Genomic DNA, 24,463 nt, shown 5'->3' with positions numbered 1-24,463 from the left:
CCAGGTCACCGAGGCAGTGTTGGGCAGTTAAGTTTCTCAGAACCAGAGACAAAGCTCTGATTCTGTGTCTTGGGAAACCCTCCTCGACCCCCCTCCTCTACTCCCTTCCTTGGGGACTCAGGGACTCTGAAGCCCTGGAGAGAACTGATGTTGGGATCTAGAGCCTGGAGTCCCCCTGCAATTAATTGTGGGTGCAGGACGCAGGCATCTGAGTTAGCACCTCCCTCTTCCTTTTTGCAAGGTGAAATATACATTTCCCCAATTATCAGCCTCAAAGTAAGAAAAAAAGAAAGAAGCAGATTATCTCCTGAGGACATAAATTGTAATAGAAATTAGGATTTCTCTCTTTATTAATCAGCCTCATTGCGTTGGCGTAAGACCCCCGCGGACATATGTTAGGACTTTGATAAATGCACTTTAATGAGATCTTTGAAAATACATCCAATAAAATAAAAGGCAAGCAAAGCCGTTTAACTTTCATGGATGTTAAATTGAACACGAAATGTGGCTCGGGGCGCGCTACAAAATGGAACCGGCCTCCCTCCAATATTTTCTTTTAAAACCCAGCTCTAAGCCCCCCCTTGGGCCAAATGAGCCTGTCCCAGCCAATCCATTGTCAACGGTTTATTGGGGGAACCAAACGCAACGTCCCCCTGGGCAAAAACCCTTTGCTTCATTCGTTCGCGCTGCTTTAATGATTAAATATGTTACAATGAGATTACGCATCGTCAACCTCGCCTCCAGGAACGTTCGTCCACCCGAGCCCTACCTTCCCCCACAAGGGCGATTTCAACGCAGGAGATTTGGGTTTCTTAAGGAAACATGGCGCTGAAAGCACGCTCTTATCTGAATTTACTTCTTAACACGTGACAAACTCGTTACCATAGGACTTCGAAAAACAAGCGGCCTGTCCTAACGGGTTAAAATTCAGCACTTAAAGCTGTCCCAGGCGGGCTGATGTGAAATGCGGTTATCGCCCGCTCGGGGAAGCCGCGCTCTCCGCCAGCAGTGGGAAAGGCTGGGGCCTGGAAGCACAAGGACCGACCCACGAGGGTCCTCGGGCACAAGAAGAGGGGGTTCTTGGGGCACCTCCCTTTCATTTCTCCAATCTCAGCACCAGAGGTTTACAGCCCTCCTCCAGCACGCAACGCCCCCTTTCCACCCAAGCGCCACCAAAGTGGCTCCTTGCAGTGTGTCTGGGGGGGGGGGGTGGTGGAGAAGACAGGTCGCCCCTCGGAGACTAGGACCTCAGCTGACCCCACCGAGGCTCATTTCTGATCCTCTGGCGATCTCTACTGACGCAAACGAGAACTGTCCGGCTCCTGGTGCGGCCCAGGCGACACTGGGCCCCTTCAAGTCCGAGCTGGAGCCGCCGGCCCACTGTGTCGGACCCCGACCCTGGTCCTTCCGTACCCTCCCCCTTCCCACATCTTCCCACCTCGTGGCCCAGTTCCACCTGGGGCGAACCCCTTTCTCCACTAGGCGCTATCTGCAAATTACCTTCGGGACTTCTGCCTCTGTCTGAACTCGCAATTGTGAACCTCCCGTGACGCACAGGGGGATACTCACCCGGCAAAGGTGGGTACAGAGGAGGTCCCGTTCTTACAGCGCCGCGGGCAGCGGAGGAGCATCCGGAACCCCGCAGCGAGGAAACGCTGGCGAGGCGCTCCGCCTCCTGTCCCCCGCGCTGCAGCGACAACCCCGCCGCCTTTCCAGGCGCGTCTTTATCTAGCCCTTCACCTACCGGGCCGCTCTCCACGCGCCCCTCCCCCAGCGCGCGCTCCAGGCGGGGCTTGGAGCCCAGAGCGCTCCGGGCGCCCTCTCCCCCACCCACCCCGCTGCCAGCTCCTCTCCGCCCCGCATCTGCCAGGCCCCCGGCTGGCCCGCTCCTCTAGTAGCGCCGGAGAGGGAGCGGCCGTCGGGCACCTGGCCTCGACAGCAGGTAATAAAACTTTTCCCGTCCGCGGGCGCGACGTGCGGGGCCAGCTCCTTCCAAGCGACCCTCGTCAGGACCCGCGAAGTCCGCTGCTGACTTCGGACGCCTGGCTTTGCCCACCTGCTGCTTCCGGACTCCGCGGCTGGAGGAGGGGAGAGGAGTTGGAGTCGCAGGAGCGAGGGGGGCTCAACCTGTCTTTCGGGGACCCCGCACCCTGACACAGCTTAAAGGGGGCGGCGGTGCCGGGGACTCCTCTCCCCCGGCCCGCGGCAGAGGCAGAGCCAGGAGCGCGTCCAGGTCCCGGCGGCGGCGGAGGTCCGCGCGGGGCTGGGGCAGAAGGGGCCGCCGGTCCGTGCTTGACAGCGAGTGGCCACTCTGGGCTTCATCGCGGCAGCTCCCGGCCCGCCGCCTTCCCTGCGTCCCGCAAGCCACCCGGCCACGCGCTCCAGCAGGAGGCTCACCTGGAGTGCGGCGGGCGGGCCGGGCGAGCGCGCAGATCCCGGTCCGCTCAGGATCCTGAGCCGTGGGCAGCGGCGGAGTCTGGCAGTGGCGCGGCGCTCGGCGGCGAGGCGCGGCGTGCGAGCGAGTGAGCGAGCGCCCCCCTCCCGGCCCGCTCCCCGCCGTGCGGCCCCACCTCCCGGCCCCAGCCCAGCAGCCGCGCGGCCCCAGCGGAGGGGGCCGCTCCCCGGCGCTGTGCGCTGTTTGTTTTTCTTGCCCGACTGACGTGAGTCAAAATATTGGCCATATGTTCAGCGGTAATAAATTGGGTATGAGCGCAAACACACTTGGGCTTCGATGGCTCTTTCAGCTGCCACACGGCCGGCTTGGGGGAAGGGGACTGCCACCTTGCGTGGGCCCGACCCCTAAATAGGCGGGTTGGTTCCCTCTCCTTACCGTCCCTCTGATCTGGAGATCTGTGACCTAGGTCTCCCCTCTCCCTCGTCCCTCCTCCTTACCCTGCGGTGCCTCGGACCTTGCCGCTACTGGCGAGCCCAGGCTGCTGGTTAACAAGGTCGCCATCTATAAATTGCTCGGTCGCTAAGACGCCATAAAACCGAAGGGCCAGATGTGGCACGTTATTTATGTGTGAAACCGAGTTTACACTAGATACGCCATCCCAAGGCTGATAGCACTACTTCACGGGAGGTCACAGACCTCTCTGGGGCTCGTCCTCCCTCCAGCACACTCTCTTTCCAGATTGAGCGGTGTTGATTTTTCTGGGAAAGGGAGTCAGCTCTCGGCAGCCCAGGAAGAAAGTGATTTCAGTGCCCTTGTGCCAAGGTGCCACCTGTCCAGGATTAGAGGCAGCCTCTGTGATTTATTTCCGCAGCTTTTCTGTTTCCTTTCTTTCACAGGGCAGGGGAGGCTGTCTTATTCTCCAGGCGGTTGCTACCTTCCATGGAACTTGGATCTGAACAGGAAAGATGATATTTGAAAGCTGAAGAGGTTTAAGCCTGTGCGTGGGTGGGATTTGAGGGTGGGGGCCTTCTGACCCTGGAGGGGGGCATGTTTTGGGGAGACGAAGAGATGGCAGTGCAGCAGTTAACCTAGCTCTAGCTTGGGGAGCTGAGACTATTTCTACCTAACGCCTGACTGTGCACTCCACTGTCACATGTTGAACACCTTATTTAAAACCAGTGGCAGCCAAGGCGCTCAAGCAGCCCTGACATTGGACATGAAATCCCAGTGGCCCTGTGTGTTTCCGGAAAGCGGGGTAAATACTGTGTAGCAATAGAAAACAATTGCTTCATTTTTCTCCTCCAGAAGTAAGGTGGCCTCTGGACTGCATGTCCCCAAACTGGTCACCTCACACTTTACTCACATGAATTCATTAAGAGTCACTGTCTCTCCTGTGCCATTATTTTACTATTTCTTGAAGTGAACCAAATTCTCTCTGTGGTTAATAAGCACTGAGCTCAGCCCCCTACCTTCCTTTTCATCTTCAAAACACCTGGGGTCCCCTGAATGACATCTTCCATCTGGCCAAAGAAAATAAGAGATGAAAAATGTTGCCCTACTGCAGGGAAAAACATAAACATTTGACTTCACTATTACCAGTTACCCTGGGTTTGTGTTCACTAGATAACTGTCCTTAGGTGGCAGGTAAGGGTGGGAAAATGATGCTGTTGAAAGGGGGTGGGGAAGCAGAGAAGACTGGATATAGGCGAAGGTGGCAAAGAGGAACCCAGCCAACAGGTGCAAAGAAGAACTTTGTGCCTAAATGCTAAGCACAAACAATGCTTCTCCAGGTCTGCTATCCTGGGCCTTAGAATGAGCTCCCAGCAATCTTTAGTCACTGTAGAGAAATCTGGGAGGGGGGCAAGCCTGAAGGAGTTGTTTATCTTAGGAAATTACTACGGCATTTCACTGTTTTTTAAATTTTATTTTAAGTCTTTGTGGCTAAAAAAAAAGGCTACAGTATATTTTGGGGTTTATATTACCTCCAAATGTAAATTCTGGAATCACCAATGAGTAGCAGCTTCTTTGGGTGAAAATATTACTTCATGCCCAAAATTGGACAAAGGGATTGGAAAGTAGACCTTCACCTATGTAGCTCTCTTGGGAATGGGTGTCTCTGTCTAACAAGTTCCCTGTAGAGAGGTTCCTGTATTTTCCCTGCTAGTATCACTAATGCCTGCTAAGCGGTGAACAGAGATGAAAACAACAAGCTTAGAGAGTCCACATGTGGTAGTCTTGGAGTGGAAAACAGAGACGGGAAGCAAAGGATATTATCAAGTCAGTCTCTATATCTTTCCCTGTTAAGGAAGCCCTAGTTAAAATAGTAAATGTTGGGGGGGGGGCACTAGAATCTATGTAAATGCAATAAATTAAAAAAAAAAAATAGTAAATGTACTAGGCATCAATTAGGTAATTATTAATACAAATTCATTATAAAAGATGCAGTTGGGAACAAGATTTAAATAAAATATAGTACTTAGATACAACTCATATGTCCTCTCTTTGAGCTTATCTAGCAATTCAGTGCTAAACTTCATGCACTTAAGCATCCTCAGATCTTATGCAGTGTCTTTGCTTAGTTGCAGTCATTTATGTTATCATTACCTCAGAGACATTCCCATCCCACTCATGAACTCAAAACTCATGGACTTCTCACCCGGGAAAACCCTCCATGAAGTTCCCTAAAAGGTATCATCAGTTGCAAGGTGCTCATATTATTTTCTTCTGTGAGTGGGTAGTTCTCGGTGTTTACAAGTAGACGTCAACCAAAACAAAAAAAGCCCTTTAGACTGCTTTGAACCAAGCTAGGATATAATTGCACTGTCTTGAGAGGAGTTATACAATGGGTCCCCCAGAGAGTTCCTCCCGCTTCATAGCTGCCTGGGCCTCTGCGCAGTCCAGTCAGCCAGGAAGGTGGACACCTTGTTCACGCTTTACCTTGGTGTCACTTAGAGCCACGATGGCTAGAGTGGCTCTAAATGGAAGTAAGATCTGAGATGGACTTAAAGGAAAGTCGTTGCCCACCACCCCTGACAACGGGGAGCTGTAAAATAGCTCTGTGTATCTGCACATATCTTCGGAGTGCAAAATGGGGTGAGGAGAGGAGTCTGTAGAGGGGCAACGTCCAGTGTCCTCAACTGGTAAAAGGGGCAGCTGAGCTCATCTGACATATTTGAAAGCGGACCTGCTTCTTTTTCTCCAGTGTGTCCTTCAGCAGAGCCAGAAGGCAGACAGTATGATCTTATGGGGCTCCCAGAGACCCAAGAGCCTGAGAATGATAACAGCTTCCTCTTACCTCCTGCAGAGAATCTGGGTGAGCAAACACAGCAGGACACAGGTCATTTGGTTAAAGCTTTGGCAATATGTGTCAAGTCTTCAAGGAGTAAAAATCAAATGCATCTAGAGATAGAAACTAGATTAGTGGTTGCCTAGGGTTGGGGAGATGGCCAAAGAGTGGGAGATTTCTTTTTTGGGGTAATAAAAATGTTCTAAAAAATGAGAGTACTGATCATTGCACAGCTCTATGAACATACTAAAAACCATTGAATTGTATACACTAAATTGAGTGAATTGTATGGTATGTGAATTATAGCTCAGAGCTGTTTACAAAAACCAAAGACACTTTTTTTTTTTTGAATCTGGGCTAGAAGGTGCTGGGCTAGAAGCTAGGAGGGGATGGATAAGTTGAGAGAAGACAAGTGATCCTAAAAGTTGTTTTTCCTTTTCCCGATTTTTATTCTGAGTTTTTTCAAACACACAGAAAAGTTGAAAGAAGAGTAGCATGGGTGTTTCTGTGCTCTCTCCTTGGATTCCATAGTTGTTAATATTTGTTACACATGCTTTATCACTGTACATAAATGCAAGGGTTTTTTTTTTTTGGTAAAGTGTTTGGCGTTAAGGTTATAGACATCACAATTCTCCCCTACTGAATATTTCAGCATGTGTCTTCTTTTAGAAATTCTTCAATGTAATTACACCACTAGAAAATTACCAATAATTTCATAATTTATTTGATATTCATCCCTTATTCAAATTTCTAAAATTTTGCCCCGAAAATGTATTCTTATAGCCAGTTATTTTTTTCAGAACCAGAACCTACTGAAGGTTTATGCTCTGCCTCATTACATTTCATTATTGTTATTTTGTAGTTTTTTAATGTCCATATTCTCTTTCTTTATAACTATGCCCTATCTGTTGTCTTCCTTCTTTCCTTCCTTCCTTCCTTCCTACCTTCCTTCCTATTTCCTTCCTTCCTTCCATTTTTTCTTTCTTTTTTTCTTCCCTTTTCCCTTCCTTCCTTCCATCCTCTCTAGCTTTGACTCTGGAGAACCCACTGTAGAGTACTCCCCCACTTCTGGAGTTGTCTGACTGTTTTCTCCTGGTGTCATTGCCCTTGTTCTTCTACCCCCATCACAGTCACAGACTTGATGTTAGATCCAGAGTCTGCATTAAGCCTGTGCTATACATTTGTGATAGAAATGCCACATGTATAGCATGTCACATTGCATCTCATTAGGAAGCAAATCATGTCCTCCTATAAGTGAAGCTAAGTCTGGTCACTTTGTGAAGGTAGTGATGGCCAGATTGTCCCACGTGAATTAGTAAGTGATTAGAAAGTAATCTGAGGGGTAAGTGATGCTTTGGCATTTTTTCAATATTCTTTGTCACTGTGTACATATTCCCCATATTTTCCAATAAATTTTCCTCCCTTTCCTTCCAGTGGTGTTTGGCATTCATTGTCTGACTTCTGTTGTTCATTCCACATAACTTGCTGATATTTTTCAGCAAAGAAAAGCTTCTTTTCCCTAAACTCCCATCATAGGCTCATAGAATTAAACAATTTTAATACATTGTAATCAATTAACATTGTTCTTTCGATGTTCAAATGATCTCCCATGTCCAGTGCACAGCAATGCACTAGAAATTACTGAGGAAAAGTCAGACACAGAAAATGAAAAACTTGGAGGAGCCCATGAACCTTTGTAATTAGCAATTCTTAGTGGGTCTCAGCAACTCACTTTATCACAGAGACTTCTGTATACAGTATACTTCTAACCAAGAATGAAGAGCTCATCACCAACCACAAAAACTCTTGTTTCACATTTCCAGGGTGCTCAAATGTGTTATAGATGAAAAATAATCAAAATATGGGATACTTATCAAGTATTATACCATTAAAATAAAACATTGATTTTAAAGAACTGGCCCATGTGATTACAGAGGCTGGCAAATCTGGCTGAAGACCCAGAGAAGAGCTGATGTTGTAGTTCAAGTCTGAAGACCCTTAGGCTGGAGAATGTTTTCTTGCCATGGGGGAGGGATACACATCTTTTGTTCTATTCAGGCCTTGAAATGAATGGTGAAGCCCACCCACATTACAGACAGAAATCTGCTTTACTCAAATCTCACTAATTTAAATGTTAATTTCATCAATAAACACCCTCACAGAAACATCCAGAATAATGTTTGACCACATATCTGAGTACTATGGCCCACCCAAGCTGACACATAATATTAATCATCATGCCCCTGATGAACTGATGTTGGAAATTCTGCTCCAGGATTCTGGAAAGTCTTGAGCTAAGTTTCTGAGCAGCTACCAATGCCACCAGACACCATGTCCTCTGCTCCAAATCTTGCCCTCCCTGTTTCTTAGCATTGGCCTGGGCACTGACGATGACATTCCTGGTAAATACTTCATTAGAATTCAGACTTTTGAATCAGTCATTGGAAGCACTTCCTATAAGACAAATGCATTTAACTAAGATAATACCTTTTGCAGCCCATAAAAATACCTAGTGGTTTGTGGGTGGAAGAAGGATCAAGGGACTTGTTCTGGGTTTGGAGAGCAAATTGGCCCTGTGGCGGCTCAATGCACAAGATTCCTAATTTTTTTTTTCTTTTTTATGGATCCCTAAGTCTTCAATCATCCTAGCCTTGTGGGATACTTTGAAACAATATTGGTTTCTATCTTGAGTTTCTGAATTAATTAAGAGGCTTGCCAACATTTTAAAGGCTATATGGCTGCCTTCTTTCCAAAGAGATGTTGGATTCCAAGAACCATGTAAATTTGGGGTAAGTCATCCTTAATATTGAGCTACTTTTTTGAAAGAGAAAGATGAGCACTGTGAAATGGGCGTCAACTACAGCTCTGGCCCATTGTGAGTAGCTACCACTTAACTTCCAGCCAGTGTAGGGGGTTGGATCCTACAACATGCATTTTATTGTATGCCTACTAACTCCCTGGCACTGTGCTAAGGCTCTTTATGTGTGTCATTTCACTTAATTTTTACAACTTCCCATGAGTTAGGAAAGATCAATTATTATCTTTAAAGATAAACTGACTTTTTAAGGACATTGCACGCAGATTCTGGAGTCAGTGCATGGGCCGAAGTTCCTTCCCCTTTTTATGACCTCAGCAAATTACATGACCTCTTTGAGCCTCGTTTCCCACCTGTGTAAACTGGAGCTCATGACAGAACCTGTTCTGAGTAAGGGTGAGAGGAGATAATCTATGCAAAGTGCAGAGTCTGTTGGTACCTGGTGGATAGTAGAGACTCTATAACTTCTTATTCTACTTACTGTCGTTATTAGCTCTGGTTACAGAAAAGCTGGGATTTCAATCTAGATCTTCTTGAACTCAGAGGTCCTGCTTTTCACCATCACATCATGTCACAGGACTTTATCTCTGAGTGGCAGCTAGAGATATTCCAGAGAGTATTTCTTGGTTTTTCTTCTCTATTCCCTTTTCTTATTTATTTATTTAAAAAGTGAGAGGCAGCTTGGCAGAGAGACAGACTCTCACCCTGACTGGATCCACCCGGCAACCCGCGTCTGGGATGATGCTCTGCCCATCTGGGACTGCTGCTTCATTGCTGGGCAGTCAAACTATTTTAGTACCTAAAGTGAGGCCATGGAGCCATCCTCAGAGCCTGGAGCCAATTTGCTCAAACCATTTGAACCATGGCTGCTGGAGGGGCAAGGAAGAGAGAGAGAGAAAGAGAGAGAAGGAGGAGGAAGAATGGGCAAGTAGATGGTTGCCTTTCCTGTGGCCCTGACTGGGAATTGAACTGGGACTTCCACATGCTGGGCCGACGCTCTTACCACTGACCCAACTGGCCAGGGTTCACTTCCTTTTCTTTGATTTCTCTGCCTTGTAATGTTTTCTTTCTCTTTGATTCATGGTCTATTATATTGGTGGCAATGCAGGACACTGTCTTGGCTGCTGGCATTTTGGGCTAAATAAACAATGAACTCATGGATGGTTTTATTGCTTTCCACTATGCAGAAGATGACTCTGGAAGTTTGAGATGAAAAATCATGTCCTTTTCAAGTAACATTGGTTTAGAGAAGTATTGCATTTTAAATGTAAGCTAAGTGTGATTCTTTAGTTCCTGGCTAGAGGATTTGTCTTCATGGCGACCACTAGGCAGGGTAGGACTTGGCTGAATCAAATCTTCTGGTTAGGTGGGGCCAGCTGTTACCACCTTGGGTTTTCTGTGGGTTAACTCCTCTCCTCTACTCCATGAATCATTGTCCACGCTCCCACTCACTCCTTTGTCCTGTATCCCTCTTGAGGCTGATGAAGCCCCCACTATGGAAGTTAATGCCCGTTACTACTTGGAGAAGAAACAACTGGCTTTGGTTTTCCTAGAAGGTGTCTGACCTCGATGAATATTGGAAGTAAAACACTTTAGAACAAGACATGGAGAGTGAGTGAATTGGCATTTCCTTTAATTATTCTGGAGACACAGTCACTGGCTCCCTGACACGTTCATATGTTAGGAATAGGAGAACAAAGGTAGGAGATTATGAGATGCTCGGTTATACTTTCTCCATCCTGAGCAGCTTTCCATAGGTGACGGGCAATCCATCGGCCGAATTACAAATTTGCTTTTGAGCCTTCTAGGGTTTTCTTGGAGAAGTTAATATTTATCTGATCCTGGTGAGTTAGCTCTTTGGGTGATCTTTTGGGGAAAAAAGGTATGATGGCTGATATCACAGTACAGGAAGTGATAAGGTCTGGGCAATTACAGCGGTGGAGGAAGAATAAATTACTTTCAGACCCAATCACAAAATTGCCATCTAGATTGTGGTTGTCAGATTTTAACCCGTGCTGATGTTGCCGTTGGGGTTGGGGAGAAACTCATCATCAATCTCAGTGGTTCTTTGACAGTTTTCAATTTCAATGGGAAGCATCATGGAAGCAAATTTGATAAAGGACTTGGCACGGAGGAAAAAGTTTCCTTTTTTCTCTTGTCAGTTTAAAAATCATCTGAGAATTTATAAATCTTGTTGGACTTAAGGTTTAAAATTTTTTGCGTATTAACTTTTTATATTGTGAGGATTTCACTCCAGAGAAAATGGCACGGCCATATTCTCTTCACAGGCTCTCATTTCTTCTAAAATTATTCTATCAATCAGTCAACCAATGAACAAGCTTGTTTTTACATAAACTGTATGTTTACTTGGTGCATTAGTTAGCAAGGGCTGCAGTAACAAATACCAAAAACTGGGTGGCTTCAACAATAGACATTTATTTGCAGTTCAGGAGCCTGTAAGTCCAAACTCCAGGTGTCAGTGGGGCTGGTTTCTTCTGAGGGTGGTTAGAGAAGGATCTGTCCAGGCCTCTCTCCTTGGCTTGTGGATGGCTGTCTCTCCCTGTGTCTCTTCACACTGTGTTTTCTATGCCCATGTGCCCATGTTCCCAAATTCCCCTTTTTATAAGGACACCAGGTATATTGGGTTATGGCCCCTAATGACCCCTTTTAACTTGATTATCTCTGTAAAGACCCTATTCCCATACAGTCACATTCTCTGGTTGGATTTTAGCATATCTTTTTATTTATTTATTTTTTTTATTTTTATTTTTTTTCTGAAGCTGGAAACGGGGAGAGACAGTCAGACAGACTCCTGCATGCGCCCGACCGGGATCCACCCGGCACGCCCACCAGGGGCGATGCTCTGCCCACCAGGGGGCGATGCTCTGCCCCTCTGGGGCATCGCTCTGCTGCGACCAGAGCCACTCTAGCGCCTGGGGCAGAGGCCAAGAGCCATCCCCAGCGCCCGGGCCATCTTTGCTCCAATGGAGCCTTGGCTGCGGGAGGGGAAGAGAGAGACAGAGAGGAAGGAGGGGGCGTGGGGGGTGGAGAAGCAAATGGGCGCTTCTCCTATGTGCCCTGGCCGGGAACCGAACCAGGGTCCCCCGCACACCAGGCCGATGCTCTACCGCTGAGCCAACCGGCCAGGGCCTAGCATATCCTTTTAAAGAGAACACAATTCAACCTGCAACACTTGCGATGGGTTTAGGTGGGAGTGATGAAGATCATGGAAGTTCCAGAGCCCCAACCCATGCCCTGTGATGCCAAAGTTTAATCTAATTCTAGCACCTGCCTCTGAGTATAAAGGCCTCGGGGTTGGTGTGCAGTTGATGATGGGCATTTGGCAGGTATATGAATTTTCTTCTCAAGATATATGACTTTTAAATGAATGAAATAATAATTAGAATAACAATCCCATCAGGAAAATGGGCATATATGTATTAAATAGCTTAGGAAAGTTGCCTGACCAGGCGGTGGTGCAGTGGATAAGAGCCTTGGACTGGAACCCAGGTTTGAAACCTCAAAGTTGCTGACTTCAGTGTGGGATCATCTGGTTTGAGCAACATTCACCAGCTTGAGCACAGGGTCGCTGGCTTGAGCAATGGGTCACACGGTCTGCTGTAGCCCCCCAGTCAAGGAACACATGAGAAAGCAATCAATGAACAACTAAGGAGCTGCAACAAAGAATTGATGCTTCTTATCTGCCTCCCTTCCTGTCTGTCTCCATCTGTCCCTCTGTGTCTCTCTTTGTCTCTGTCACACACACATACAAAAAGGAAGCAAGTTACCTGGGACTGTCCTTTCTGTTGATGAAGCAACTGTAAATTGTGTATATTTGAACTCTGCCAACTGGCTCTCTGTCACATCTTTTTGTTTTCTCATCCCTACTTTTTTATTTTTTTAATTTAGAGAAGGGGAGATAGCATAATAGATGCCCGCATGTTTCCTGACTGGGATCCACCTGGCAACCATGTCTTGCACCGGTGCTTGAATCAACTGAGCTGTTTTTAGCACCTGAGGCTGACATGCTCAGACCAACTGAACTATCCTCAGTGCCCAGGAAGTGCTTGAACCAATTAAGCCACTGGCTGCAAGAGGGGAAGAGGGAGAAAAAGGGAGAGTTGGAGGGGGAAAGAAACAGATGGTCAGTTCTCCTGTGTGCCCTGACTGGGGATTGAACTTGGGAGGTCCATATGCTAGGCTGAGCCAAACATCCAGCACTTCTTTTTTTTTTTTTTTTGATATTGAAGTATCTAACTAAGTCTCTGATAAATATCTAATTCTCTCTGAACTAATGAGAGATTTTAGGACTTTCTAATAGCTTCCAGGGAATATTAAGATGTAATTGTAGTGCCTTGATGTTTATATGACTTACAACTTTTCGGTGCTCTCAGCAATGTCGAGCCTCATTACAGGGGATGACAGAATCCTCTTACCGTCACTTGGACCTCAGTTGCAAGTATCACTGCTTACATGCTGGGGGTAAAACCCAAGTAGCAGCATAGGAAAGTCTGTTGTCTAATCGCACAAAGAGGATAGTAAGGGCCACACTGTCCTTTGTCATAGCCTTTATTCTAGAACATTCTGTATCTAGATTGTCTTCCAAAGCAACCCTTATGCTCTGTTTTAGCATCCCCAGTTGCTGTTTGTGTGTGCTGCCTGGTGTCCGGGGCAGGAGCAGTTCTGGATGAGTTGAGAAGAAAAACGACAAGACTTCTATTATAATGCACTGTTTATTATTGGATCAATATGATCGATGTCCACCTGTCAGATCTGTAACATTATCTGGGAACCAGCAGATGGAGCTGTTACAGATAGCATTCAGAGGTTTGTTTATTCTCCCAAGCACGTGTTTCCATCCTGGGGGAAATACCACTTCATTGTTAGAGTAGAGGACTTGTTTGCAGCCAGATGTTAAACATGCTTTTTCTCTTGTCCCAAGTCTGCAGAGCTAGAGCTGGTTTAGGTGGAGGGCCAAGGTTTTCACATGGAAAAGGTATGATGACAGTCTTGTGCTGCCTGCCTTAGGCCTTCTTATGGCAGGAGTGAATGTTTGCTATACACAACTGAAAGGCCACACTTAGAATTGCAGAGGTGTTTACATATGGTAGGCTACAGAGGGGAAGGGAGACTTTGTACACATGGCATCAATATTGATAGGCCTCAGAAGGATGCATATGCAGAATGCCCCTTGGGCTTTGCAGGGACTGTTTGTCCAGGAGAGCATCCAGTACTGTTCATTCCAGCCAGACAGGAGAGATGCCTCTTACTTGTTATGGATGGTGGAGGTGGGTTACTGTTCCCATCATATGATTCTGAGGATATGCAGAAAATGCAAAACATATCCATGTTCCCTTTGATATGGTAGATGTTTATTTTCTGGGGGAATAATGAAAACTTATTAATGATTTTCAAATACATGAAAGATCACCAGCAGGAAGAGTGTGACTTTAGCTTTCCCCCTTTGGTGTGATCAGAGGGAAAGGAAATTCGTTTTGGGGCAGCATGAAGGGTGTGGAGTGACAAGGTGTTCTAACAGCAAAGGCTGATAAATATGGAAAGATGTCCCCATGGCCTTTCCCCTAGGCTGGTTAATAAATACTGACTTTGAAAATGATGCCTGAGGAACCTCCGATTGTGTGTGAGACAGTGAGGGAGAGAAAGAACACCCCTGGCGTGGTTTATGAATTATGAGCCTTTAAAGCCCACTTACCGCTTTTCCTGGGGAAAGATGGTGTGGAGTTCACCAACACCAACTACTTTTTTAAATTTTCAGAGCTTTTAAAAAATGTTTTTTTTTGGCCCTGGCCGGTTGGCTCAGTGGTAGAGCATCAGCCTGGCGTGCAGGAGTCCCAGGTTCGATTCCCGGCCAGAGCACACAGGAGAAGCACCCATCTGCTTCTCCACCCCTCCCCCTCTCCCTCCTCTCTGTCTCTCTCTTCCCCTCCTGCAGCCAAGGCTCCACTGGAGCAAAGTTTCCCCGGGCGCTGAGGATGGCTCTGTGGCTCTGTGGCCTCTGCCTCGGGTGCTAGAATGGCTCTGATTGAGGCAGAGCGACGCCCCAAGATAGGCAGAGCATCACCCCCTGGTGGGCATGCCGGGTGGATCCCGGTCGGACGCATGCGGGAGTCTGATTGCCTCCCGGTTTCCAGCTTCGGAAAAATGCACACACACACACACAAAAAGTTTTTTTTTTTTAACCCACCCTATAAATAATTAGTGGGATTTTGGACCAGATATTTATTTTATTTCCTGCTAGCCAGTAATACTTTAAGAGTAAAAGTTATATCATAACAAATCCTTGAGGAATTGGGTTTTTATGGTTATAACAATTAAAAATTAATTTAGAGATAATATAAATTTTAGTTTCAATCTGTAGTTGGAAGTATTTCTAGACCCGCGGGCCACGAGTTTGAGACCCCTGTTAGACTATGTTTGCCCAAATTCTTCCAAAGTCATTATAGTGTACTAAGCATAATTGATCATTTTAATAAGTTTTCTAGGATCTTAAAATTTCTGGATTGTACAGTTTTGTAAGACAAACAGGGTGGACAGTTAGATTGTGGTCTAACATTAGGAAGCAACCAGGATTCCCTCTTGGGAGTGGGAGGATCGATTCTTTAACCCTGATCTGAGCCCGTCCAGCCCTTCAATGGACTTCCACCTTTCTCTAAGGAGTGCCATGTTGAAATTGATGGTTTCCGATTACTTTAGTTCCACTCAATTACAGTTCCACTGCAGCCATGACTATCATTCAGAATATCACTTCCCAAATAGTCTCAAAAGAAAAGTGCATTTTTTATATTTAGATTTTTAACTTTATTATGACATTTCCTCCAAAAGATTGAAGTAAAATATTTTGAAGAAGAATGACTTTTCTAATTTGTATAAAGCCCCATATGGATAGCACAGGGTCTACATTCACACACACACACATATATATGCCTATATTCACAGCTAGTATCTCTACATAATAGCTTATATATTTTAGCCTTTTTTTACTTACCAATATATTTTAAAGATCTTTGTACATCTCTCCTTTATTCTTCTTAACGAATGCATAATATTTCAAAATATTAATGCACCACAATTTATTTAACTTATCGTTTAATGAGGGACAGTAAATCTTTTACAAACTTTCACTATATTAAATACTTCAGCAAAAATTCTTTGTACCAATATTTGAACTAATACAAGACTAATTATTTAGAATATTTTCTAAGAAGAGGTATTTCTGGATTAAAAGTCTTTCTTTAGTGTTTTAAATCCCACTGCCAGTGTAAGACATTTGTCTGTGCATCCATCTGTCAGTCAGTAATGGGGCTCTTGGAGAAAGCAGATCTTTAAAAGGCTGAATAATAAAATCTTCACGTGTTCTAAACATCTCATCGTAGCCTTTGAAAAGAACTTTCTTTCCTCCTTCCCATAACCATGCGGGTCACACTCTCATTGCCCGGATCAGTGTTTATTGGCCACAGACAGTGGGCTGGGGGCATCTGCAGGAGGCAAGTATTTCTAGAAGACCCCTGACCTGGCGCTTGCCTGCGACAGTCAGTTCTACCTTATATTTTGCTGGTTAGGTAAAATATGGCAAGAACTTTCACTGCCCTTTTAAGTAATTTCTTAAGTTTTCCCAAAAGAAAGAGGATATCAGGATAGTGATGGTGGGCACAGATTCTACCAGGCTTGCACTCAGGTGAGGAGAGAGTTCTCTATCTGTGGGAAATCCTCTGGCCCTAGGCGACCCCTGTGTTTTGGTCGTTCAACCCCCACTGGGGTCGCGACCCACAGGTTGAGAACTGCTGCTCTGGCCCAAGGAGCATGGGATGGACATGACATTGCGACACTGGGGAGAAGAACAGGAGTGGGACTGAAGTGCAGTTGGCGACCTGAGAAAATGAGACCAGGCTCATATACAAGATGACAGGAAGAGCGAGGAACCCATGGGACAGGTGTTCACTGGAAAGCAAGGAACTTCTAAAAAATGGTATTGTAGCAAAAATCAGACTGTAGAGGAGGCATCAGAAAAACCACCCAAAAAGCAATGGCAGGGACAATACCAGGAGACAGGATGATGGCAATTTTATAATTAGGTGTGGTCTGAGATCAATGTGGTCTGCTTGGTTTGAGTTCACTTATCGTTAAGTCAAATGCTGCTGCTCTCTGGTGTCCTTTATTGCCAGGCTTTCCAACTTGGTGTAGACATCATTTGTGGTGTGAGTACAAGGTAGGTGTGTGCGCGTGTGCATGCAGGTGTGTGTGTGTGCATGTGTGTGTGTGTGCAGGTGCATGTGTGTGCCTGCACAGACAGGCATTTTCCAGGATAATTATCTTAATGCACGATTTGTAAGTTTGGATTCTCAAAACATAGCAATGCCCAGACAAAGGGAGAAATGGCCAGCTGACAGCTCTGACGTGCACCGCAGTTGTCTTTGCTAGGGGCCGGCTTTCCAAAACCCACAGAGTGTGTAAGGATAGCACCTGCTGGTTATGCAAGAAAACAGGTAAGGGATCCCCTCTTTTCCCCTGACATTGCATTTTTGAAACGAACACTACAGATATATTATACAGGACAAAATTCATGTTAATTTCTATGATAAACTATACCTGTCCAGGAAATTTCAAACCTGCAGCTGGCTGCTTCAAACTGTATTAGTCAAATAAACAAAAAAAATTACTTTAGGCCACTCAGAGGGGTTTGCTCCACCCAAAAAAGATGGCGACTGCAGTACTAGAGAATGATTCAGCACGGGGGTCCTGGGGGCTGTCCCCCACAGTGTCTCTCCGTGGGCCTCCAACTTTACACTCTCCTCTTGTAACTCCAGTCCTCTTAGCTCTCCCCCGCAAGAGCCCCGGATTTTCAGAACCAAAGAAAGATGTGTGAACAGCAAAAGCAGGTTCAGTTCCCTCCATCTTGTTTGAAAGGTTCAAAAAAAAAAAAAGGTTCTGGATTGGGGGATGTACAAAGTACCAACGTTACTTCCGTGAAATGCCCAGCTCTGTACCTACCTTAAACCTGTGTGAAATGCCCAACTCCATGTCCACCTCAAACCTGTGTGAAGTGTCCAGATCCCTGCCCTACGTATGTGAAGTGTCCAGCTCCATGCCAGATACCTATGTGAAATGCCCACCTCCCTGCCTTATGTATGTGGAGTGCCCAGCTCCATGCCAGATGACCTACGTGAAATGCCCACCTCCCTGCCCTATGTATGTGGAGTGCCCAGCTCCATGCCAGATGACCTACGTGAAATGCTCACCTCCCTGCCCTACGTATGTGGAGTGCCCAGCTCCATGCCAGATGACCCACGTGAAATGCTCACCTCCCTGCCCTACGTATGTGGAGTGCCCAGCTCCATGCCAGATGACCCACGTGAAATGCTCACCTCCCTGCCCTACGTATGTGGAGTGCCCAGCTCCATGCCAGATGACCTACGTGAAATGCCCACCTCCCTGCCAGACACAGACATGCTATGTTCAGGGTCCTTCTCCCTGCCAGACCTACTACAGTCAGGCTTCTGCAAGTGGCTCGGCCACCCAGGCCTGCGTCCCTGATCCATGCTCTGCTCCCTGTTCCATCAGCCACAGCTGCCTGGCTCCCTGAACCTTCGGGGTGAGTCCCCTGAGACGCTGGGCCCAGCGGCCCCAGAGCTGCAGCTCAGGATCAGCTGGCTGCTGTGAGGGGTCTAGGTGCTGCAGCCATGGGCGCTGCTGCTCTGGGTGCGGCTGTTTGGGAATTATTCCCATGAGGTCCCAAGACCCTGCGTGCCGTGATCATGAGGATGACTGCTGCCTTTAAATGCAGAAAAACAGCTCTGGCCCCGAATTCACTGCCTGCCTTACCTTCTGGAATTACACCAGCCCTGCCCCTCCCTGTTTTCCTAGTGACGGAGAACCTCATCGGTTCATCTCTGCACTTGCTTCTTTATCAAGGCAGCCTGCCAGAGTTAGCGCAGCCCCCAAACTTTGGCAAGAATAAAGTTTGAATGCAAAAAAAAGAAATTACTTTAAACTCTGATTTTAATCATTTTTTTCCACCTGGAATGTTAGGTAGGGCAACTAGACGACCTTTCTTTAATACATGTATAACCATTGAAATGCCCATCTCTGCCATTTTAAGGCAAAGGATACATGCATGTTTTATGGACTATTTGTGAGAATATGCACAACATCTGCTGGCTCAGGCCTGTTTCTTTACAGAAAATCAGGAGAAGACAAGCAGCCTGAGAACCTTGGAGACATCTGTTGGCTCTCAAATATTTTCTAAAGTTGGCTGGACGTTTGCTCTCCTTGCTGCTTGTCACTGAGGTCTAGTTCTCCATGTAGAGTCTGAACCTAAAGGAATGGAGTTCTCAGCCCGAAGGAATTCTCACCAGGAGCAGAGGCAACCCTTGTTTAGGGCTGCGCTCACCTGGACTAAACTGTTTCAGGCAAAAATGCTGTTTGTTTCCCACACAAACACATATAGGCAGCTTGCCATCTTGCTGAGTGGCACATAATGGCACAAGGGTGCCTGGTACAAAACCCGATTTTAGAGACTCGGAAGGCGCTTTCCATGATGGAAACAGACAGGAGCTGAGACACTGGCCTTCCCCTGCCCTCCACCTCCCTCAGCGAGCTGAGCACAGCGCAGAACACACACACCTGGGCGGGACAGATGGTGCCCTGGTGCTATTGTCACTTTACAGTCTAGCCGAATGGCAAGCTGAACAGTCGAGGACAGCATGTAGACTGTTGCAGTTACACAGTATTGTGTCACCCAAGAAAGGATTCCACCATCTCGATGGAGTCAAGTATGGCTCTTCATCTTAGGGGAAGTGAGGACAACTGAGCTTTTGCAGAAGCAGTATTTATATAATGACCTTTAATGGTTGATTTCCAGGGCACTGCCTGCATCACTGAATTGTCTGAGCTTCCTGGAGGACAGCGGCTGCTTGTCTGGATCTTGAATACCCATTGCTCACAGCAGTCAGAGTTGGCATCTTGCACACGTTAAGGTCATATATATACATATTTAAAAATTTTTTTTTCCAAAACATGATTAATTTGCAAAATTATTTGGATGAAACAGGTCTGAATGATAAGCACACACCCTGTGTAAGAAAACTTGGGAGGCCAGCTGATGAGAAGCTCCTGGCAGGTTGTATTAATTCTTAACATGCAAAGACAGCCACATGTTGGAAGCTAATACTCTAGCAAGGCTGAAATCTATTATTATTTCAGAGTATTAGCATTGTTTGGCGTAGAATAACTTAACTGTAATGACACGTTGAGAAATCAATATGACACCAGAGCCAGTGTTCATTTTCTTAAAGATGAACTGGCTGATGGTTTTAGCAATGTCTTAACAGAAGGAATAAGCAAATTTCAAAAGTAAATTAATCAGAAACTGATAAGCAAGTAATAGTTTTGTAGTGCATAAATGATTTTGGTTTAGCTTGAGATTATCACCATGTTGTTCTAGAAATATATATTGTGGTCTTTTACTTTCAGTGAAAATTATGCTACATGTTCTGTAGTTACACACATTTGATATATTTCAGGGACATTTCACTCATCAGCAAAAAACTAAAATTATTTTTTCTTAGAAAACACTCAATTTAGTATTTCTTGATAAGTTTGCATGAAAAGTTGAAGATGGGAGAGAAAAAGGTTGGAATGTAATTTAGTGACAAAAAGAAAAAATAATATCCTCCCCTAAAATTCCCTATTTTTTTCTTCAAAGTAGAAATAGCTTAATTTTTGCTGTTAATTATAAGAAAATTAAATGCTTATTGAAAGTAAATTAAATAATTCAAAAGTATAAAGTAAAATAAGAAAGGCACCTCTGTACTCCCACCCCCAGAGATTAAAACTATTAATAGTTTGATATATATATATATGCTTCTTGATTTTCAAATGCATAGATATAAGTGTGTATAAATAAAATAACTGGCCCTGTCCAGCTGGCTCAGTGGATAGAGTGTTGGCCCAGCATATGGATGTCCCGGTTTGATTCCTGGTCAGGGCACACAGGAGAAGCGACCATCTGTTTCTCCCCCTTTCCCTCTCCCCTTTCTCTTTCTCTTCTCCTCCTGCACCAGTGGCTCGATTGGTTTGAAAATCAGCCCAGGCTTATTGGTCCCAGTATGTCATCCTCAGGTGCTAAAAATAGCTCAGTTGATTCCAGCATTAGTCCCAGATAGGGTTGAGGGATAGATCCTGGTCTGGCACATGCGGGAGTCTGTCTCACTATCTCCTCTCCTCTCACTTAAAAAATAAAATAAAATAAAATAAAATAAAATAAAATAAAATAACTGAAGTTATTCTGTATCCACTGCTCTGTGGGCTGCTTTTTCATTTGAGTAGCTCTCTAGGTTGCCTTTCCATATCAGTAAATCTAGACCCGGCATTAAAATCATGCTCCATCATTTAGTTCACTAGGCCCCTGCTGACTGATATTTACTTTCCAATTTCCACTTTTATAACCAACATTGTAGTCATTATTTTGTACATACATTTGTGTATATTTTAAATCATATTCTTAAGATAAATTATTACAGGTGTTATTGATGTTCTTTTTCAAAAAAAATTTTAAACATAGTAGCTAGGTTGTAGCGTGTAAGTCACTTTGGATCATTCATATGGTAGATTATCCATAGTGATACTGTATTTCCAGCTCATTTTCTCCTGTCACCAGTAGTAAGCAGAATTCTGTGGTGGTCCCCAAGATTCTAGCCCCTATGCTGTACATTCCTCTATGATCCCTCCTGTCAAGTGTGGGTGGGACTATGAATATAATGGGATGTTTCTGCTATGATTGGGTTACTGTCAGTTGACTTTGAATTCATCACAGGGGAGATTATCTGGGTGAACCTGACTAAATAAGGTGATCCCTTTAAACGAGGGTGGTCAGGAATGAAGCCAAGTACCCACCCTTTGCAGAGATGCAGTGGGCCCGGTTGAGGCAGGGCCTGAAGCTCTGTGGCCTTGGCCTTCTTCCTCGAGATCACAGTTGGGCACCTCGGTTTGTAGCCTTGCTCCTCAGGAGGACTTCTCGGGAGCGGAAGTATCCAGCTTTGCCCTCTCACTGATGAGAGCTTCAGCTGGCTGGCTAAAGGGCCTTTTAAAGAGATTCTTGCTACTCTAGTCGTTTTTAATAGTTTAATTGAAGTTTTTAATTGTTTAATTGACTTATCTCAAGATATAAATAATTAAAAAATATCCATATGGACTCATATAGTCTTATTTTATTCAAAGGATTATAAGCCGTTATTATATTTCGGTGCTCAGATTGTCATAGTTTTCCCAGGAGGTGTTCTTTCAAGCTGCTCTTGTGTCACTTTGATGCATCCCCTACTTTTTGAGCACTTCATTATGTGTCCTGGCACAGCCAGGTATTCCAGATTCATCTCCTACTTTCTCTAAAATCAACCATTTCTACAAGGAGCCCTGGTTCCTTCCAGTGGGGAGTGATAGTCAGAAATCAAGCTCTGAACATAGAGGTGCTCATGGTTTCTAGGCCATCTGAACTGTGAAATTTCTTTTCTTCCTCTCTCCTTCCTGTCTTTTCTGTTTTGTTTTTCCTTTTCTCTCTCTCTCCCACCTTCCATTCTTCTCATCCTTCCTTTCTTCTCTTTTCTTCTTGTCTATCTGTCTATCTGTGTTAAACACCAGATGTTCACCCTGAGACCTCCTACCCCATTCTGACAGCACAGAGCTGACTATCTGAACTCCCCTCCCCAACAGTGGGGGGCTGGCCCCATTATTTCCTCACTCCTACGTAATGCAGACAAAGCTTCAGTATTGTGAAGCTATACTGACAGGATCAGACATTCTAATTAGGGCTCAATGTATATTTGTAGTTCTTCTGGGAATCAGACCGAAGAAAGAAAAACGGTACTATACTCAAGTGACCTAGGTTCTTTTATTTTTAATTCTTTTCTCCCATGTGGTTATGTTATTCATTTGAAATACAGTTAGGTATATTTGTTTCTGTTTATTTTAGGCTGTTTTAATTTACTTTTTTACCCCTTTTAAAAAGTTGTCCTCATTATCCATATTAGGCAGAAAATGTCTTAATGAGAGTATTCCCAGAAGATCCACAGATGTATGTCTTTTTTGCTTTGGAAATGGAGTTCCAGATCCATGGATCCCTTAGGCTTCAAAATGAGCTCCCCAGGGGACAGGTGGTGGCCCCACAGCTGCACTCGTCAGGCCCCAAACCTGTTTGCTCACCATGCAGCCCTAGCAGAAGTCAGCTTCAGAACTGGTCCCATCCTGAAGAGTGTCCTTATGGCTGAGGCACACCTTCTGTGCACTTCTGATTAGAAAAAGCAAGGACTCAATGCCTCCCCCTCCAATGCTTCTATATTGATCGTTATCAAAGTAAAGACAGCAAGGCCTGCAAAATATACAAGGGGGAGATGCACAAAACACCATGACCTAAAATGGCTCTGTCAAGTCTCTCTCAATTGTAAGGATTATGAAGAACAAAAAGTAAGGATACTGGATTGGATTCTGGGTTGGAAAAGATACTATTTTGAAGGACAACATTGGAATAACTGATTAAATGTGAATAAAGATAATATTAGATGTATTTGATATTATATAACAACATTGTGTCAATACTCAATTTTCTGAATTTAATATTTGCTCTCTGGTTATATTAGAGATAGTTCTTGTTCTTCAGAGACACACACTGGAAAATTAAGGAGTGAAGGGTCATCATAACTGCAACTTACTCTCAAATGGTCACATACAACACACAGAAGCAAAATGGCAAAGTGTTAGTAGTTGGTGAAGAATACATGGGAGTTCCTTGGTATTATTCTTGAAAGTTTTCTGCAGTTCTGAATTTTTTCAAAATAAAAGTAAAAATATTACAGATGATGTCTAATAGAATGATACACCTGAAACATATATAATTTAATTAAAAATATATTTACAAAAAAGAAAAAAGTAAAAATATTGATAATTAATAAGATAGATCCATTTTACATGTGATAGATTGGTCACATTATATATCTATAACAAATCCTCTATAATTTTATGCTACACCATATAACAATCACAAAAAAATGGGCCACATTTTAAGGCACAAAGAAAGCCCTCATAGGCCCTGGCTGGTTGGCTCAGTGGTAGAGCATCGGCCTGGCGTGTGAGGGACCCGGGTTCGATTCCCGGCTAGGGCACATAGGAGAAGCGCCCATTTGCTTCTCCACCCCCCCCCTCCTTCCTCTCTGTCTCTCTCTTCCCCTCCCGCAGCCAAGGCTCCATTGGAGCAAAGATGGCCCGGGCGCTGGGGATGGCTTCTTGGCCTCTGCCCCAGGCGCTAGAGTGGCTCTGGTCGCGACAGAGCGACGCCCAGGAGGGGCAGAGCATCGCCCCCTGGTGGGCAGAGCGTCGCCCCTGGTGGGCATGCCAGGTGGATCCCGGTTGGGCGCATGCGGGAGTCTGTCTGTCTCTCCCCGTTTCCAGCTTCGGAAAAATACAAAAAAAAAAAAAAAAAAAAAAAAAAAAGAAAGCCCTCATAAATTTCAAAAAAGTAGAAATTTAGCACTTTAATTATTAAATAAGAAAGACTAAAACCAGACCATGTGAATTAAGCACACAATTAATAAGACTTAGTCTGCAGCTCTTGAAACAGATGGAAAAATTTTTTGGGGGGGATTCCAAGATGGTGACGGAGTAAGCAGATGTTCTAGTGCCACCTCCCAGGACCAAACTGAGGTAATAACTAAATTTAAGAACAATCAACCTGAAAAACCAATTTAGGACTAAACAGAGGGAAATCTATAACCAAGGATTCACAGAAGAAGCCACATTGGAAATAGTAGGAAGAACAGAGATGCAAACAGGGCTGTCCCCTCTTCAAGAGTGTGTAGTGGCTGAAGATCTGAAGGGACTCTCAGCTGCAGACAGGTTTTCCCTGAGGTGTGGGTCCCAAGCCCGAGTCTGGGCACCCTAAGCCTAGAGCACCAGAGCCTAG

General features: G+C 45.1%; 1 pseudogene; it reads left to right on the top strand.

Annotated features, from left to right (window-relative positions):
- The first annotated feature begins 17,372 nt into the window (after positions 1 to 17,372).
- On the top strand, positions 17,373 to 18,292 carry LOC136309419 (protein KPLCE-like; annotated as a pseudogene).
- The last annotated feature ends 6,171 nt before the right edge of the window (positions 18,293 to 24,463 follow it).

Source organism: Saccopteryx bilineata, chromosome 6, assembly GCF_036850765.1.
Source record: "Saccopteryx bilineata isolate mSacBil1 chromosome 6, mSacBil1_pri_phased_curated, whole genome shotgun sequence".
In the NCBI taxonomy this organism is placed as follows: domain Eukaryota; kingdom Metazoa; phylum Chordata; class Mammalia; order Chiroptera; family Emballonuridae; genus Saccopteryx; species Saccopteryx bilineata.
This window is presented reverse-complemented; position numbering and strand designations above follow the sequence as displayed.